The 18,397-nt window shown below is 39.7% G+C and overlaps 1 long non-coding RNA gene across 1 annotated transcript in view; it reads left to right on the top strand.

Annotated features, from left to right (window-relative positions):
* Nucleotides 1-15,471, top strand: part of LOC126237848 (uncharacterized) — a 468,023-nt gene extending 452,552 nt beyond the window's left edge. Inside the window, exons 3-4 of the long non-coding RNA XR_007545217.1 lie at nt 15,053-15,213; nt 15,340-15,471. This is a non-coding gene — a long non-coding RNA (uncharacterized LOC126237848). The remainder of the gene's footprint in view (nt 1-15,052; nt 15,214-15,339) is intronic.
* Nucleotides 15,472-18,397: the final 2,926 nt, after the last annotated feature.

Genomic DNA, 18,397 nt, shown 5'->3' with positions numbered 1-18,397 from the left:
GAACCCTTCAGAGTCCCGGGTCTCCATGGCTTTATTAGCTGAGGGTGCGGCGCCACTCCACAAATTGCCGTTTTTTTTTTCCCGTTCGAAGTGATGAACCCATGTTCATCGCATGTGATAATGTTAGACAAAACATTCTAACGTCAGCCTCGTAACATCGAGCAATTCCGCACAAATAGAAGCGTTTTACATCACAAATGGAGATGAGATGAAGGTGAAGATGTCTCTAAACAAAATGCGTCCGTCACTGATTGGTACATGCACCTAATTTAACATTCTGCTGCGTGCACTACGTTCTGGTACATTGTGCTCCACGTTTTCCTTCTCCAGAGGCAATGGTGTAGCAATAATGAACACTTCGTAGTTTCCCCAATCCTCTTTCTCTCTCTCTCTCTCTCTCTCTCTCTCTCTCTCTTTGTCTCTCCCTCTTTCTCTCTTCCTAGTATTTATCCTGTCGTGCGGGATCCGCTGTTTGACATGATTCGGCAAAGCTAGATACTTTTGTGGTCACCACTGTCGTCAGTTAACCTGAGTGATGGAATCCGTGTGGGCCACAAGTCACTGAATATCGTAAATTTTGTTCTGCGTTTCACAGTGCAAGGTGGTTATAATCAACCACTCGTTACCAGGAACTATTTCCCGTATGGATAACCAACTTTATAGGAATGATGTTCAGACTGCGCACTGCATGATTTGCAATGTTTGTGGTGTTATTATCATGACTTGCCGTCGGTAAGGGGTACGGCGACGCAGGGTTGAGGGACTCGGCCTCCAAGTTGGAACTGCTCACATTACTGTGATCTGATTCGCCAACACGTGATCCCTGCTTTGCAGGGGAGAGATGCTTTGGAATCAACTGTTTCGATGCACGATGGAGCTCCACCTCATATTGTTCATGAGATCACTCGTTTACTCCGTAACACATTTGTAGAAAAACGAATCACAGGCCGATCGTTCCAAACCGCGTGGCCACCAGATTTGACCCCATGTGATTTCTGGCTGTGGAGTTACCTGAAGGACAGGGTTTACCAGCGGGACACTAAAAAAAACATTGAAAGTTCAAGATGAGCATAGTCAAGGAGGTAGCCATCATACCTGCTGAGATGTTTCGGGCTGGAGTAGAGCAATTTCTTGTGCGGTTCCAGGCTGTCGTGGATGCAAATGGTCGTCATTGAGCAACGTTTGTAACCCGAGACGTAAACAAGGTTCGTAATTAACAAATGTAAGTCTCTCATGTGGGAATTAAAATGTATTTCTTTCATTGGTTTATTCTTTGTTTCTTTTCAGCGTGGCTTTACAAATATTCCCACAAAGTGTCCTACGACCACTCGTCTGGGCCTCTCAAGTAGCAGGAGTTTAATTACAACCACTCTGTATTTTAACTGCTTGTGTGTCGTATTTTATGAGGCGTAGATCTGAGATCAGACCAGCATTTGATTAAATGTGCCTAAAAGCTGCACTCCGGATGGCCAGTGCAGCAGACCAACGGTCGTCGAAGCGCAACACGGATTCGATCTGAATCTGACTCACCTGTCTATCTCACAAACTAGTGCCCTGCGTGATAAGATAAACGAGCAGATCTGTCTGCCGACCCACTCATGAAGCATAAATCTCCAATCGCGCCAATACCACTCCTGCCAACTGTACATGCTCTGGGAATCTGCATCTGCATTAACTAGCGTTATGTATAAATTGAGTACTATCTTGAATTCCGTAAATCTGTTGCATTAAAGTCTAGGCCTAACAATGGTCTAGATGCAAATAATCATGATTATGGCGCGTTTAAAATTAGTTACAACTTTTGACAGTTCGGTGCGGAGCGAGTAGAGGCAAGCGTATTTGCCAGCACGTTCTGAGACCATCAGCAGGTAGGTGGCGATAACGCCAGACCTGCTTTGCACGGAACCTGCCAAGGTCGCTTGACTGTGTGAACAGCAATCCGCGCAGGGCGGCCGATCTCCAGTTTTTCTAAAAGTATTTTAAAGAAACTGTTCGGTAATAAACTCTGATTCTCGCACATCTTATAGCTTAATTCACAGCTTCATGGTGAACTGCCTATCTTTCCTTAACGGTCATAATTACTGTGATATTTCGAGACTAGGTAAAGTACTGCAACCAATGCTTAAGGTCTGCAGTGAAAACAGAGATCGCTATGAATTTCCGTTTGATGCGTGTTAGGCCAAATGTTACTGATTATGAAATTTAGATAAAAGATGTAATTATTCTTTAAACTTGGAAGGATATCGCTGTCTCCATAGCTGAGAAAATGGAAAGTATGTAAAGCATTCCATCAAACGGAAGCGCCAGTGGAAAAGCCAGAATGAAATATTCATAAATCGCTCGTATCTCGTCAACAGTCTGAGATTTCGAAATATGGTTTTGGCAAATGATAGCACGCAAAGTGGAGAGTATCTTGCCTTAAGAAGCGAAACTTCCATATCTAGCGCGATATTCAAGGAACTACAGTATTTTTCAATGAAATAATGTAGTTTATAAAGACCTTCAATAGCTGGTGAAATGAGAATTACTGTGGGTTTTACGCCAATATAAAAAAAGAAAGTACACGTTTATTTTTGTACTGAGGATGGCTTTTTTCATAATTACTGATCTGTCTTGCCCTCAGTTACTGTTTAATAATATACTGTTCCAGGATTCTGTCACAATTTCAATTGCATTATAATGTTAGTGAGATGACATTTGTAAACTCTGCTGTGTTTTGGCAAAATAAGCAGACTTTAACATGGAAGCGAGATAAGTTACGTATTACTCAACACTCGTCATAGTCCTTCATGAAAGCAAGTCTCCTCAACTACCTTGTTGGTACGGCTAACACCTCGACGCCAGTCCTGTGGTGTAACATTTGCAATGGCTTCTTTCGTCAGCATTTCAACCTCACTGACAGTAAATTTCTTGTTGCATGATACGGACAAGTGTGTTTCAACTATGCCCTTCAGCGTTAGCTAGTTCGTCGACCTGCTAGAGTGTGGGCTTTGGCTTATGCAGCACTACAAGTTCCATTAACTCTCCCTTATAAATGTTACGTTCAGCTTTATCCAATGGAACATTTCTTTGTACCCAGAACAAAATATGCAGAATTGGAAGTTTATCCATCATAGTGGTGTGGTCTGGTGCATTGTCCATTACAACTGAAGAGTTCGGAGGAATATTTTGCAACAGAACATTATCTCCACAGCCGGTGAACGTGTTGTTGGGCGACCACTTTTACTGCGAATTTCGTGTTCAGACGTGCCGCACTGTTGTTATTAATGCAACGCCATCACAAAACGCTTGTTCACAATACCTGACGATTGCAGAACACTTCAACGCCAGAAAATACTACTTTATGGCGAGAGTTGTTGAACGTAGATGCATATAATGCGCGACCCCAAGTGGTGCTGTTTATCCACGGCGTGGCAACATGGGCACTTGGCCGATCGAAGTGCTGGCAGCGTGGTAGGAAAAGCCAGCTCGACCTTTGGTGTTTCCTGGGTAACTGAGTCCTGTCCCCTCGGGTAGGCCAAACGTCAAAAGTCACAACTAATTTTAAACGCACTACGACGCACATCGTGTAATTAATGTTGCTTTTTTGCGACTGAAGATGATGTGCTGTTTCACAGAAATTAATAGTTTTAATAAAATGACATAAAACCATTGTGCCAAATTGTAATTTTTATGCATTTCTTTGCTGATTTTGGCATTTCACCTATTGCCTAGGTACTACAACAGCTAGTTTTCTTCTGTCAACAGCCTGCAATTTTTAAGCGAAGCAACATGTACTCTAGCCTCAACAAGGTGTTGTCACCATTCGGAGGAAAGCGGCACGTAGCTTAAAATAACGACCGGAATGCTTCTCAAAATCACTATTTAATGATAGCTGAATTCACAACATCGAAACAATCTGCTTGATCTGATAGGCATATGGAGACCAAACCAATGCAGATCCTGAACAGCAGAATCTGCTCACTAAATGCTAGCAACTGACTTTGCCTTAAATCCGTATAAAACAAAATAAAAAACAGTGTTGCCTTTATCTACGCCGTCACTTTAAATCGCAAAAAAGCAAAGACCGGTCTATCACGCTTCAATCTTTAGTTCCCACTGCAGAATCTCGTAGTCCGTGGAACGTTTCTGTAGTGCCACACATAGCACGCCACAGAGTACATCCAGTGTGAATTTAATATCAGCAGTAATAACAGTTTCCGTAGGATGTTACCTAACTTACGTCACCCAGCGTCGCAGCTTAACCGCAGCTGAGCTTCACTGTTATTATTTCCGTGCTGTAACAAGCAAGTGCCTCCCTGCTGCCCGGCTACCCGCGCATTTCGCTGTGTGTCGGTCTGCCTATATTCTCCGTACATGAACTTCTTTTATTCTCGGGCAAAATGTTAGATTAAAATATGATATTGAAATAAGCCACTGGAAATGTTTTCTGAGTGATGAAATAAAGGCCGCAAGTGAGGATAATCCTGTTCGTAACTGTTTTTGAAAAACATATGTTCCATGTTCCCGATGACTACGAAACACCGAGCCGCTACCCAGCTGACCCCACATCCGAAAATTCTAAAAGATGTGCTTTTATTTCGGTTGATATACACTGAAATTCAGGTGACCTATTCTTTGACAGTAATTATAAATCACAAACACTGATTTTCTGCTAAATAAATATTCCACGCGCGCGCACCCACGACACACACACACACACACACACACACACACACACACACACACACAGAGAGAGAGAGAGAGAGAAAGAGAGAGAGAGAGAGACACCCACTCGAAGAAAATCCCCAAACCGGCATTGAATCGAACCTGGTGCCCCGTAATCGAGAATCAACAACACTGACAGCGAGCAGCCGACAAAAACACATAGGTCGAAGAATATAGTAGCATGTCGTAACGTTCAACAGAAGGTACTAATTTTCAGAAGACGCAACACCGGACAGCGAAGGCTACTATCGTAGACCAAAGAACTGAACAGAAATATTCAAATAACAGGTTTAATGCGGGAAGACGGCAGGCAATCCTGGAAGTAGGCGAAGAATTCAGTAGCCGTGACAGTATTAAAGAAAGGAAATCGACATAAGGAATCGGTCATTTCGTAGTCGTGCAAAATTTTAAAAAGATGAAGACGAAGAAGACGTCGGTAAGTCCGTGTGGGCGCTACAAGTTTTACTGAGAAAGTCGCATTCACTCGAAAGTGTAGGATACAGAGAGCATGTGAAGAACTGAAAGAAAAACAATGAGCCATGTGAGTCCCTTTAAACAATCGCTGATGCATATTCAACGGACGAATTAGAACGGTACTTCGCCGCAGCCCAGGCAGACCACGGAGAACCCTACTCGGCTCCGTGAATTAGCACCAGAGCACACAAAAAATGTAGATATAAAACACGCTGTAGCCATAACTCTTGCGGGAATACGAGTTTCTGCGTTTCATGGATGTGTTTATTTTCACATAAAGCTAACAGCACAAAAAGCGTTACATGAATTTTTTGTACGTTTAGGTTGCTTTAGGTTGCGCGAGTATGTGTGCGTGCGTATGTGTGTGTGTAACGTAACGGCGAGACACTGTTTCGATTGGAATTCCCAAGTGCTTTCGGAGCCAACAGAATCCTACTTACTTTGTAGGCTGAGAAAGGAGTCCTGTGACGCCGAAAGTTTCTTCTCTGCAGATTAAATGTACTGGTTAGCTGGAAAAGCGTAAAGGCGGTGTTTTATCATGTCTGTGGTAGTATTTACAGACTGACATTCAACAGCGTAAACTACATGTCCTTGTGATGTTATCGACTTTATTATAACATGCTCTATCCATTAACGTGTAGACTCCACTGCAGATGTGTAGACCGTATTTAAATAAAAATTACTATTCCTCAACTTCACAACACCTCTCGCCGCAAACGAAATCTTTGTAGCCAATATAGACAGCTACTGCAAGCGTCAAAAGGACCAAACGCACACACTGCAAGTGACATAATGCTTCACGATTCCCTATGCACCCTTCGTGCTGTATTCGTTTCTGGCTATCCCTGTGTATGTAGAACGAATTCTTGTTTATGCCTCATATTATATACTCCTTCGATTTTAAATATTATGTTTCACAAACGCTTACCGTTTATATTACAATGACGGGGCAAATTGGATTAACAACCACCTAAAAGTCAAGAAACACAACATCCACGTTACAGATACAAGATGCAGTCAAATAAAAAAAAAAGATAGGTGAAAAAAGTAAGTAAACTGTTTATTATTTCAAAAATAATCGCCGTAATTATTAATACATTTGTCTCACTGTGACACAAAATGGTCAATGCCTTCGTGGAAAAATGTTTGCAGTTGCCTATGGGACTATGATCGTACCCAGACGTGCACTTCTTCGTCCGAATCAAATCAATCGCCACGAATGTCTTCCGACAGAGATCCTAAAATAAGTTAATCACGTGGGAGGAAATCAGGATTGCATGAAGAATGTGTAAGATCTTCAGAGCGAAACTTCTGCCTACCTTATGTTGCACGGTTGTTTAGAGTAGGCTGCTGATGTAATTACGATGTTGTTGCTTAAAAGTGTTACTCGTTATTGATGCCTCATTGTGTCTGCAAAGTGTGCGAGATCTTACCTGTAATGCAACTTTATTTTTTCTCGAATTTTCGTACAGATCTTGCGTATTATCATAAGCATACAGGCTGTGAATACTTTGATAAGTTAAACAGACACTTTAGAAATGGAAATATTTAGTTTAAAGGTCCATAGATCTTGCAGGTGTGGTACCTTACATCTAATACAGTGAATTACAGATATTTCTATTTATTTTTAAGGTATTGTCTCTGAAACTGTTCTTTCAGATGTCACATATTTCTGTTCCCGTCTTTGATCGCCTACAGAATGTGTATACACAATGCATGTCTCTCTGAAGTTTAAGCGATATATTGTAATAAAACACTTTATTCCTTTCCAAAATCGAACACCTTCTTCCTTCCTAAAATCAAACACTATCTGCCTTCCTTCCTAGTATGATGTTTTTTGTGTTTTAGCTGTGTTGTGCGTGTCGCATATTTTTATTAAATATGTAATAGTTGAGTATACGTATTGCAGCCTATAAACCTTTTATAGCACTTTGCCGCCATAATTATGTTTGCAAATTTCGTCGAAAAGAGCCATCATAATCTCCAGTTGGGCTGCATCATTTGTAATAAAAGCATTAATTGTCAATCAGTATCTCCAGTTACATTTTTCTAGTGCATAACATGATGTGTCATCTTTATCCCTCCTAAAACGGTGGTTGAAAGTGATTTATAAGCGGAAATATTTAATTTGAGGGTGTATTGTGACTTTCATTGAGTGTAGATGTAAATACTTACATTCATATTGTGATTTCTGGTGTAATGACTCTCACATTTTCTTTTGAAATGTCACATTTCTCTGTTACTGTCGTTGGTCGTCTCGTGAGTATGTGTAAACGATGCATTATGCATCTGCAGTTTAAGTCACATGTTGTAATAAAACACCTTCTTCCTTTCCAAAACCAAACATTTCCTATCTTCCTTCCTTCCTGAAATGGTGATCGTTTGTCTTTTGACTGCTTTCGTGCTAGCCTGTTTAACGTAGTATTTTAGCTGGCACATATTTTCTGAAGCTAATCCTGGTCAGCTTAGTTTTACAATATCGAACCCCTTATACCTGATTTCTAAAAAGTATCCTGTTATTTGTAACTATTTCATCATGGAAACAGTGCTTGTTTTTGTGTCGGCAAATGTCTAAAGGCACTAATGTGACTACTATGTGTTTCTGTAGAACAAAATATTGTGATATTTGATACAGAGATTGCAATTTTTTGCATTGCAGACGTATTTTCGTAGACATCTTAGAATATTCTGACTTCTGGCAAGCATCATAGACGTGGAACGCGATTAGCTAGCGGATATATTGTGTCTTAAACCAGGTGCAGCCTACAGATCCATCTTTTTACCAGTGCAGACATCTGTTGGTGACAGTGAACAACTGGCAGTACAAAGATGTAGCATTTAGCGCTTTTAACAGAGCAGCCATCTGTGGGTGATATTAACGACTAGGATACAAACAGCAGTTGATTTCGTTTCTTGTTTTCAGGGTTTATGGACTAATATTTAAAGTAACTCGTGTTGGAAGTTAAATGTAACTAATTCATTATTTATATTTTATAAGCAACATTGGTTTTTAATTACTTACAGTATGTTGTATAAATGTTTCTACATTCAATAGCGAATGATATATGGGGTGTACCATTTATCTTGACCATCCTAAGTAACTGATTGTCCAGATGCAATTTACAAAATGTTTCAAGCAAATGTTCTTTACCCGTAAGGGGGACATCAATCAGCATGATTGCCTTCGTTGTAGCTTTCTTTTTTACAAATATATGAACAGCGGTATGTCTTTTTTACAAATATATGAACAGCGGTATGACTTTTTTAAATGGCACCCTGTATTTTTCGTTCGGTAATTCATTTCCTCTCCTAAAGACCTATTCAAAAATGTCTCACAGTGTACCATTCACTGAAACACGACGTTACAATTACATAACACAACGCTGACTTTGAACCCGGGATCAGAAACTCTTCCACTTGCTGAAGTTGTCAGAAAACAAATGAAAACCAAGTAAAAATAACAAAAAATTGACTTTGACTCTCATGTACCATTGATCAGGAGTAGAACATTCAAAGGTTCTCTAAGTGGTGACCCTGGACACCGGTACACTGGTGCACTCGTTCAATGAAAGAATTATTTACTGCTTCCAGTGTTGACTGCTGAAGATAATTACAAGCAAGCACGATACGTTCCTGCATGTCCTCTGGAGTTGTTAGAATATCGCGATAGACAACGTCTTCAATGCATCGCCAAAGAAAAAAGTCCAGAGGATTTAAATCAGAAAAGCTAGCAGTCCAAGTATATGTTCTTCCTCGACCAATCCATCTGGCAGGATACCTTCGGTTCAGAACACGACGTGCACACAAGGCATTATGTGCTGGACATTCATCGTGTTGATACCCCATAAGCATTCTGGTTCTTAGTGGCGCTTCATCCAGAAGAGGAGGAATAACTCGTCTGAGGAAGTTGGCATATGCTGTGACGTTTAGATTACCATTCATGAAAAAAGGGCCAATAACTGTAGTACGAAGCATCCCACGCCAGACGTTAACTCTCCACTGCCGCTGATGTTCTACCTGTCTAAGCCATCGTGGGTTGTCGCTGGACCAATAATGTATGTTCCTTGTATTTACCTGTCCTTTGTTTGAGAAGAAACATTTTTCGATAAATAGAACATTGGAGAACAAGGTCGGGTTGGCGAAGATTTGCTGCTGTGTCCACTGACAGAACTGTACATGATTCTGGAAATCATTCCCATGCAATTCTTTATGTAGGTGTACATGGTAAGTATGGAACCGGTGACGTGTAAGAAAACGATGTACACTGGTTTTAGGAATGCCAATCTCGTGTTCAAGCTGTCGTGTGCTCAATGTGGATTCATAGCAACGGAAGCGAGAACAGTAACTTCGGTAGCTTCGTCTGAGCGAGTGCTACGACGAATTCGTTGTCGTGGGTTGAAACTTCGTTTCCTGAAGCGCCGCAACAAGACAAGTAAACATCCGTCGGGAAGGTGGGTTCTTGTCAGGATATCGTTCTCTGCACAGTTCCGCTGACTGCGTAGCATTTCTCCCACCTTCAACAGCAACAATAAAAGATACGTTATGTCGATGCAGTTTGTAGAAAGGACAACCTTTACTGTATGCCTACACTACACAACAGTATTTAACAGCACTAAACTACTGAACTACATGTACCCGTACATAAAAAAAACAGTTTTGCAATTACTGTTCTGATAACTTATATTCCTCAAAGATGAGTAGCATTTCTACCTTCTCTTCGTTGGTGTACATTCTACTCAAACAACTTTTCAACTGACGATGGTTGACGGAATAACGGGTGTGCACTCTACTTATGTTTACATTTGTCCTCTGTCAACTCAGCACGTGGATGTGTTCCATTACCCCGAGTACCTGCATCAAGCGCTGGGACCGTCAACGTCAATGTTGTGTAATGTAATTAATAACGTCGTGTTTCAGTGAATGGTAGACTGTGATACATTTTTTAATAGGTCTTTAGGAGAGGAAATGAATTACCGAATAAAAAATACAGGGTGCCATTTAAAAAAGACATATCGCTGTTCAAATCTTTGTAAGAAACAAAGCTACAACGAAGGCAATCATGCTGATTGATGTCACCCTGACGGCTAAAGAACATTTGCTTGAAACATTTTGTAATTTGCATCTTGACAAACAGCTATTTAGGGTGGTCAACATAAATGGGACACCCTGTATAGTTTTGAATGAAATTTTTCTACGTGACAGATGAGTCAATCCATAAACGACATTTTGGTAGTCAATAATGACTTTTATGCGATTCATATCCTCTGAAGTATTTCATGATAAATATTTCGGATGCTTCTGAGCACAGCCCAGATGGGACTACACTGATGTTTATATTAGTCTCTGTCTGGAAGAGAGGGAGGTGTATAATGTAGTTTTTGATAAGTAATTCAGGTCGTTCAGATACATTTGAGCAACGCTTAGGTGACGCTACACTGTCACTGGCTCTTTCATTTTAATATTAGGCTCTGATTGGAGGAGAGGGAGGTGAATCACTATGTAATGTTTGTGTACCTTTTGCGTATATAATGCATATCTTTGACTTTCAAGTTGAGATTACCTAATATTTTACTGCATATTTGTCACCATTTTCTAATTTTACACTTTGTTTGGTTGCTATTCACAATATACATAAATGACCTTGTGGATGACATCGGAAGTTTGCAGATGATGCTGTGGTGTAACGAGAGGTTGTAACAATGGAAAATTGTACTGAAATGCAGGAGGATCTGCAGCGAATTGACGCATGGTGCACTGAATGGCAATTTAATCTCAATGTAGACAAGTGTAATGTGTTGCGAATACATGGAAAGAAAGATCCCGTATCATTTAGCTACAACATAGCAGGTCAGCAACTGGAAGCAGTTAATTCCATAAATTATCTGGGAGTACGCATTATGAGTGATTTAAAATGGAATGATCATATAAAGTTGATCGTCGGTGAAGCTGATGCCAGACTGAGATTCATTGGAAGAATCCTAAGGAAATGCAATCCGAAAGCAAAGGAAGTAGGTAAAGGTACGCTTGTTCGCCCACTGCTTGAATACTGCTCAGCAGTGTGGGATCCGTACCGGATAGGGTTGATAGAAGAGATAGAGAAGATCCAACAGAGAGCAGCGCGCTTCGTTATAGGATCATTTAGTAATCGTGAAAGCGTTACGGATATGATAAACTCCAGTGGAAGACTCTGCAGGAGAGACGCTCAGTAGCTCGGTACGGGCTTTTGTTGAAGTTTCGAGAACATACCTTCACCGAGGAGTCGAGCAGTATATTGCTCCCTCCTACGTTTATCTAGCGAAGAGACCATAAGGATAAAATCAGAGAGATTAGAGCCCACACAGAGGCATACCGACAATCCTTCTTTCCACGAACAATACTGGAATAGAAAGGAGAACCGATAGAGATACTCAAGGTACCCTCCGCCACACACCGTCAGGTGACTTGCGGAGTATGGATGTAGATGTAGATGTAGATGTAGATGGGTATAAGACCCAATAGGCTCGTTTCCATCATCTTGGGTTTGTAATACTATGCTGTGACTGCTTGGAGATAGGATCGAGTTGGAGAGCGAATGGCACTTTTCCAATTGGGTTAGTTTTTTCTTGTACTATGGGTTCATAGGTTCCATAAATTTTTTAAAGGATTTCATCTTGCTTCCAGCTGTTAGACTTTTAATTCTCAGTTGCAGTTTCGGCATTAAGCCATTTTCAAGCATCTACAAAACATAATACAATGTAATGTGCACAATTTGTAGTGGGATTAACAGTAGGTACGTCGAAAATTACAGTTTCTTTACATTCATATAGCATATTTAGAACGTACTACACAGGGTAGAGAAAGGCAGATTAATGGACGCTCTAGAAGAAATTGAAATTTATAGCGCATTCAAATAACAACCATGTACTCAATGAAAAAACAGATCCCAGAAATAAAAATTGTCTCGACTACTTTAAACATTTATTCTGATGTACTGTAAGTGTAACTTGTAATTGTGTGATATATACAATCCACTCAAAATCGCTACACATAAAATGGAATATTGACTAGTTGTTCTTTAATGTGCAGTTACGTGCATTAATTTGTTATCTCTGACTGTATATCAAAATCTTGTAAGTATAGTATATGAACTCCATAAAACTACAAAATTGGTTGTACCTGTTGTTAAGCCCATCGTAAATTGTTCTAAGTACCTTGTATTATGTTTTCTAGATGCTGGAAAATTGCTTAATACCGAAATTGCAACTGCAGCGTAAAATTCTAACAAGTGAAACCAAGATGAAATGCTCTTAAAAAACTGGGTTAGCTCCACCACCTTGGAATTTTTGTACCCCACTATGTTTGGTAGTAGATTAATGGGGAGAGAGAGGAGAGAGGATTTTCCATTTCAAATTATTGGTGAATTTACTGATTTTACTGATTTACTGATTTTATTAACTGATTGATTTTATTGATTGGCATGTTCAAAGTCAACGGTCATTGAGCCAAGCACCTGAATGTAGGTAACCCCAAAGCAAGAACAAATTGTGTCCAGAATCCTCATAGTAATCCATTGACATTTCAATCTTTCTGTTGAGGTTCATGCTATTTTTACTTTCACACAGTCAGTAACGACAGAAACTTTTGGGTTATTTCTAAACACTTCTCAAACACCATTTTTCTCTGCTGTGTTGTGAAATGTTTACATATGGAATGGCAATTATTTTTACAATTCCGACGTTTCAGATTGTATGCTACTGTACATTCTTTCGTTGTAGTAATACTGCTGTGTAACATTTACCTCTTGTAGTTCCAGATACAGGGCTTTCAATACATTGAAAAAATAATAATGTAAAGCTACTAAATGTACCTCAATCTATAAATAACATGAATTTTCTTCATATATGTAGAATTCGATCCTTAATTACAATACTCCAAGTAACGAATGACAAATGACAAAATATGAACAACGTCTTAACAACACGTTATTGTTGTAATGAACAAAAATGCTAGCAAGATTTGCGTCAGTCCAAAAAAAATATTGTAGTACTCAACTAATCTTAATTTTTTGAACGTCAACTTTCTCCTCGAATTTCATTTATGAACTCTTCTCTGTGTCTTTTTTAAATAAGTGTTGAACAACAGCTAAGACAGTTCGTTAAGTAGGAACGTGGTCGGAATTACACACAGATGATAAAAGATATCGCCTTAATCCTTTCACTTCCCAACTGAGGGAACCTTTGTTCTTCGTGCAACGTTTATAAACCGTTAGTTTACTTTTAATTCTTGACTGGGATACACAAGAAGACAGACGTTTGCAGCTTAAGCGTCGCATCTGGAGGCTGTATTTCTCTATAGCCCCAAAAGTCAGAATATGAGTCATGCCGCGGAGTCTAAATATATGGGGAAACCATATTAATTTGTACATAAGTGGGTAACACGCTATAAATTGGTTATAAATGTGGATGACTTTGACAATGCACTTGACGAATGTCTCTTCTTGTGTATCTCAGCCAAGAATTCAAAGTAAACTAATGTTTTAAGGATACTGTATGAAGGACAAAGGCTTCCTCTATTGGGCTGTAAAAGAACTAAGATGATATATTTTACCACCTTTGTGTAATTCTGGCCATGCCCTTACTTAACAGACTGTATTTCACCTTATTGACGAGTGGGAAACTCGTCGAAATGTTGCTTCAAGACGATACTGCCACTCGGCTGATAACCCAAGAAAATTTCCCTAGTATGCCAAATTTGTGGTCGTTCCCGTGATGTAAGAAAATCTATTGAAACTTCATTTAGACATATAAGCTTTCACATTCATAGAAGTGCTAGGTCGTGTAGACATCCATTATTCAGCGTGACTCGGAATTGCCCTTTCGGAGTCTCTAGTGGTCTTTTCTAAGTAGCTGTGTCATTTTTCCGGTAGTGTCATCATGAAACAGTGAACATTTAAATACGGTGAGTACAAGGATTTCAGTTTATGATTTCCATAGTTACATTGATTGTGTAGAGATCACTGAAAGTTGCATCAACGAATACCAGTGAACTAATAGGAAGAACTAATGAATAGCATTGTGGATAGTTCCTTACACTATAGAAGAACATAGGTGTATTGTGAATAAGATGTCCCCTCTTATAACATTTTTGGGAGTTACTTGAGGTGGCAATTTTAAAACCACTCTCCAGGACTTTCATTTCTTTCGTGTAAATAATGCAATGCAAGTAAGGCAGTTTATTAGAAACGCTCTACAGTTTTTGGCATATCTTTACGAATGACATATTAAAGGGGATAAGTTGAACAGGGAAGGCAGCGATTAACGGCTCTGGGAGAATGTGTGTCATTTCTTGTTTGCACATTTATGTTTGTTCCTACAATTAGTGACATTATATACTAACAGATAGACAAGAGCCCCCCTGACAAGATGAAGTGGTACACTGGTTGAGACATGCTAGTCGTAATTGGGAGGTAGACGCGGGGGGCTCAAATTCTCTTTTCACTATGCTGATCTAGGCTTAAAGGGGTTGTACAATCGAGTACTAATGTAATGAACACGAGGCACAAACTGTGCCAATAAGCAACACCTTTCCAGTGCAGACATAACTTTCGAACGAACAAAAGTCTGTTCAACTCTAAGTTGAACATGCTCGACTGATCTAAGTCGAATGTTTGATTTTATACGTATGACGTTTACTTTTCTAGTAGGCAGTCCTCGAAATGACTGTTCTGCACGAAACCTGCAGCATACAAATTACTTTTGAGCTACTTGTGAATGTTTGAACGACATACTGAAACTGTTAGGAGTACATAACCGCTGCTGCGTAGTGTGAAAAGCTACCGAAATTTACGTATCTGTATCTAACATGCTAACGAGGACCTCTCTCTTTCAGGCAGCCTCACTGATAACCTCTCTTCCGGGCCACACCCAAGGAAAAGCTGTTGACCTCGATGTAAAGTCTTGGACCACGAAAGGAACGCATGAGGTGCGTTTTCCCAAAGTACTCTCCAGATACCTGTCTGAGTTCTGAATATTGGAAACCTCATCTAGGGACATGGTAAGAAAATATTCCGCCACTCAAGGCAGTAGTAGTAGATGCCCACTCATCTGTCAGTGATACAGTATAACCAACATGCATTAACAAAAACGATCACGGGTGCTTAGTTCTCAACCATGATTTCAGTCTTAAGAAGATTGATTGCTTTGCGTCTACTTGGTTCCACCACAATGGCAGTATCGACTGTAAAGTGAAGAAAGATACAAGCAAAGAACCGGTAGAGTTGCACTGAGAAGATTACTGCCCCATACATTTCTCTGAAGACCTGATGTAGAAAGTACAACAGCGGTAAGAAGCAACATTTGTTATTAATTTAGATCTTAATTAGTAATAGAAGTTGCTTTTTTAATTTAGATATGTGGAAGATTTTTCAGCTAGTTATAATGCCAGAAATGAAATATCTTAATACCAGGACTGTGTACTATGAACACATTTTGTCTAGTTTCATGTTTGCACGAAAATAAGTTCACAACTATTCTTGTTTCTACAGTGAAATTTGCATTATAAACATCTATCAGAAATGCTTTCAGTAGATGGTTATCTATTCGCTCTTACTGTGTTCTGAAGAGACAGCGTCGCCTGGGAGAGAAACTTCAGCTAACAGGTAATACTGGGACAGATTAAGATCAAAATTCAACTTTGCATATAAAATCTGCGTTTCTTCTGTTGATAAAAATGATAATTTCAACTACTTTTATGTTGTATCCAGTATACTAATCCTAGCAAGCGTAAATCCAAAATTTGATGAAGTGTAGAAAATTAAATGCTTATTTGAACTTATGCAAATCAGAGTAACAGAGAAAGAAATCGATTAATTAAGCAAACTGCAAGTGATTAAAGAATCAAAAAAGATGCCTTTAATAGTCGCACAGTCAACACCAATACAGAGTCAAAGCAAAAATTTTTATGCTCCATAATGTACGTTTATAACACCAGGTTAAATAGAAAAGACAGAAAAGAATAGCTCAGTTATTTTAAAATTATCCAACAGGTCACTATCAATGGGAAAAGCCGAAGATACATGGAAAAAATGAAAAGCACAAAAGAGAATTAAGGAAGTGAAAAGTGGAATATCTCACAAACTAAAATGTTCATTATAATTATAAGCACTGACTCCTACAGCGTTGTGCTCTGCTTCACCTCCGCGAATGCACGAACAATGGACGTTGAAAGTTAACTACTGTGATGATGTAACTTTCATATTCAGCCCGAATATAGGAGGTAGCTATTTCCCGTGGAAAGCTTCGAGCCAAGTTATCCATAGGAAAAAGTAAAAAGTTTGAGTGTCCGAACAGTATCCATATCTAAGTCTGAAGGCAAGGCTAAAACGGCACCACAGTACAACCACGGGTCGTAGCTGTAGACAATCTAGATGCTTGCAAACTGGCTACAGTCCTTTTTCCTCATTCTGTGCACCAAAAGATACAGTGGGCCGTTCGTGTCCTGACCCATGACTGAGTGACGGTATTTTCAGCTATACAAGAGATAATAATAGAACAGTGGGAGCTGCAAATCGGAATATTTGGGGTGTCCTGACCCACTGCAGAGTCAGGATATTCTCAGCCATGTAACAAGCAAGTTGGTAGAATAACAGTTGGAGTCGCAGATGGAAATATTTGGCATGGGATTTCCAGAATTTGTCTTCAACTAAGGAAAATCTTCCAAAAACCTTAGTCAAAACCAGGGGATGAGAACTATTTTTGATTCTGATCATACAATGAAGGCTTTTAAGACGTGTGCTTTAACTGCTAGTGAACCACCTGCAGGTATTTTTAATTCTGTTCCCAGAGAAAAAAATATTAAAGCAAAGTGTATGTGTAAATGAACTTTTTCACGTGCTTATAGAGCAAAGTCGATGACTTCCTGGACACGTGCAGTATACGAATACCGCAACCGATAGCATGCGGCGAGCTGCTCCGGAGGGTTTATTTGTAATCATCCACAAGGAAGATTTCAGAGTGCAACTGTTCACTCATATGATCGCAGCCTCTGTTGGACTGGACTTAAATGCTGCGTGCCGAAGCACGCTGTTTCCATCTGCGGAGTCAGTTTCCACGTCACTGTCATGCGGGCGTTCAAATAGTTCCCTCTCTCTCCAGCGCTACTCGCAAGGATAAGAGAGAGAGAGAGACAGACAGAGATGTCCACTGTATCGAAACAAAGAAAGTGAGTTACGCTATTTCGCAATGTACTAAGGATGGACATCAGCAGATTTTCCGGATGAATTCCGAATTATATTTACAAGCGTGAAAATACAAGAAACGGGAGCCAATGAATGTGCGACATCATGACAGTAACTGGTACAAAAAAAGACACAGTACAAAAGAATATTACTGTATAAGTTTAATGCAATAATATGCTGTTGTCCTGGAGAATTGTAAGAAAAATAATAACTGCTGAACTGAAGAAAGGAACAGCAAACTGAAGAGCTATAGCAAAGAAAGGAAAAAAGTGGAGAAGACGTAAGAAAGGATGCGTTATATTATATTATGTAGTCCCTAGGAGACAAAAAGAAAAACATGAAAAAGAAAGTCGCCTGCTGACACATAGCGAATTTTGTCAGTTTTTAATTGTTTCTTCTATTGTGTAAGTTAAATACATAGTAAACTGTATGTAATTCCACTCCTTAGAAGTCCTAAGTGCGAACATTTTCACGATACATGAAAATTGGTATATGTAGCTTAAAAATCTGCTGATTACATTTGCTATAATGTTACGGTACTATACTTCTACAGTCCTGTAACTTAACAGTCTCAATAAAATAATTAATCATTCCAGTTCCTTGTATGACTCTATTAACAACTGGTTTACTGCATATACTACGCTGAATGAGTCGTTTCCCCCACCTGTCTAGGCAAATGCCACGTTTTCTAACCGACCGTTTCTCAGAACCGTTATGTACCATTATTTGAGACACGAACAGCACAAAATACACGAATTTCATGAGTGTTGCACACCTTTTCCATCTGCAGGTGAAGACGACCGTCTGGCGACAGGTAGTTGATACGACCCTTGAAATCACGGCGTTGCCTTTGAGTGTGCGTGCAGAGTGCGATTGACGGTGACTCTTGAAAGATCACCACCCGCTGTACTAGGGTACTGTGCTCAGGCTTCCAGATGCCTGCTAGTTTCTAGAAAGGAACATTATTATAATATATAGCGTTCGCTGTAAAGAAACTTTCTC

This window comes from Schistocerca nitens, chromosome 1 (assembly GCF_023898315.1).
Source record: "Schistocerca nitens isolate TAMUIC-IGC-003100 chromosome 1, iqSchNite1.1, whole genome shotgun sequence".
Classification (NCBI taxonomy): domain Eukaryota; kingdom Metazoa; phylum Arthropoda; class Insecta; order Orthoptera; family Acrididae; genus Schistocerca; species Schistocerca nitens.
The sequence above is the reverse complement of the archived record's forward strand: the minus strand, read 5'-3'. Positions and strand labels throughout refer to the sequence as shown.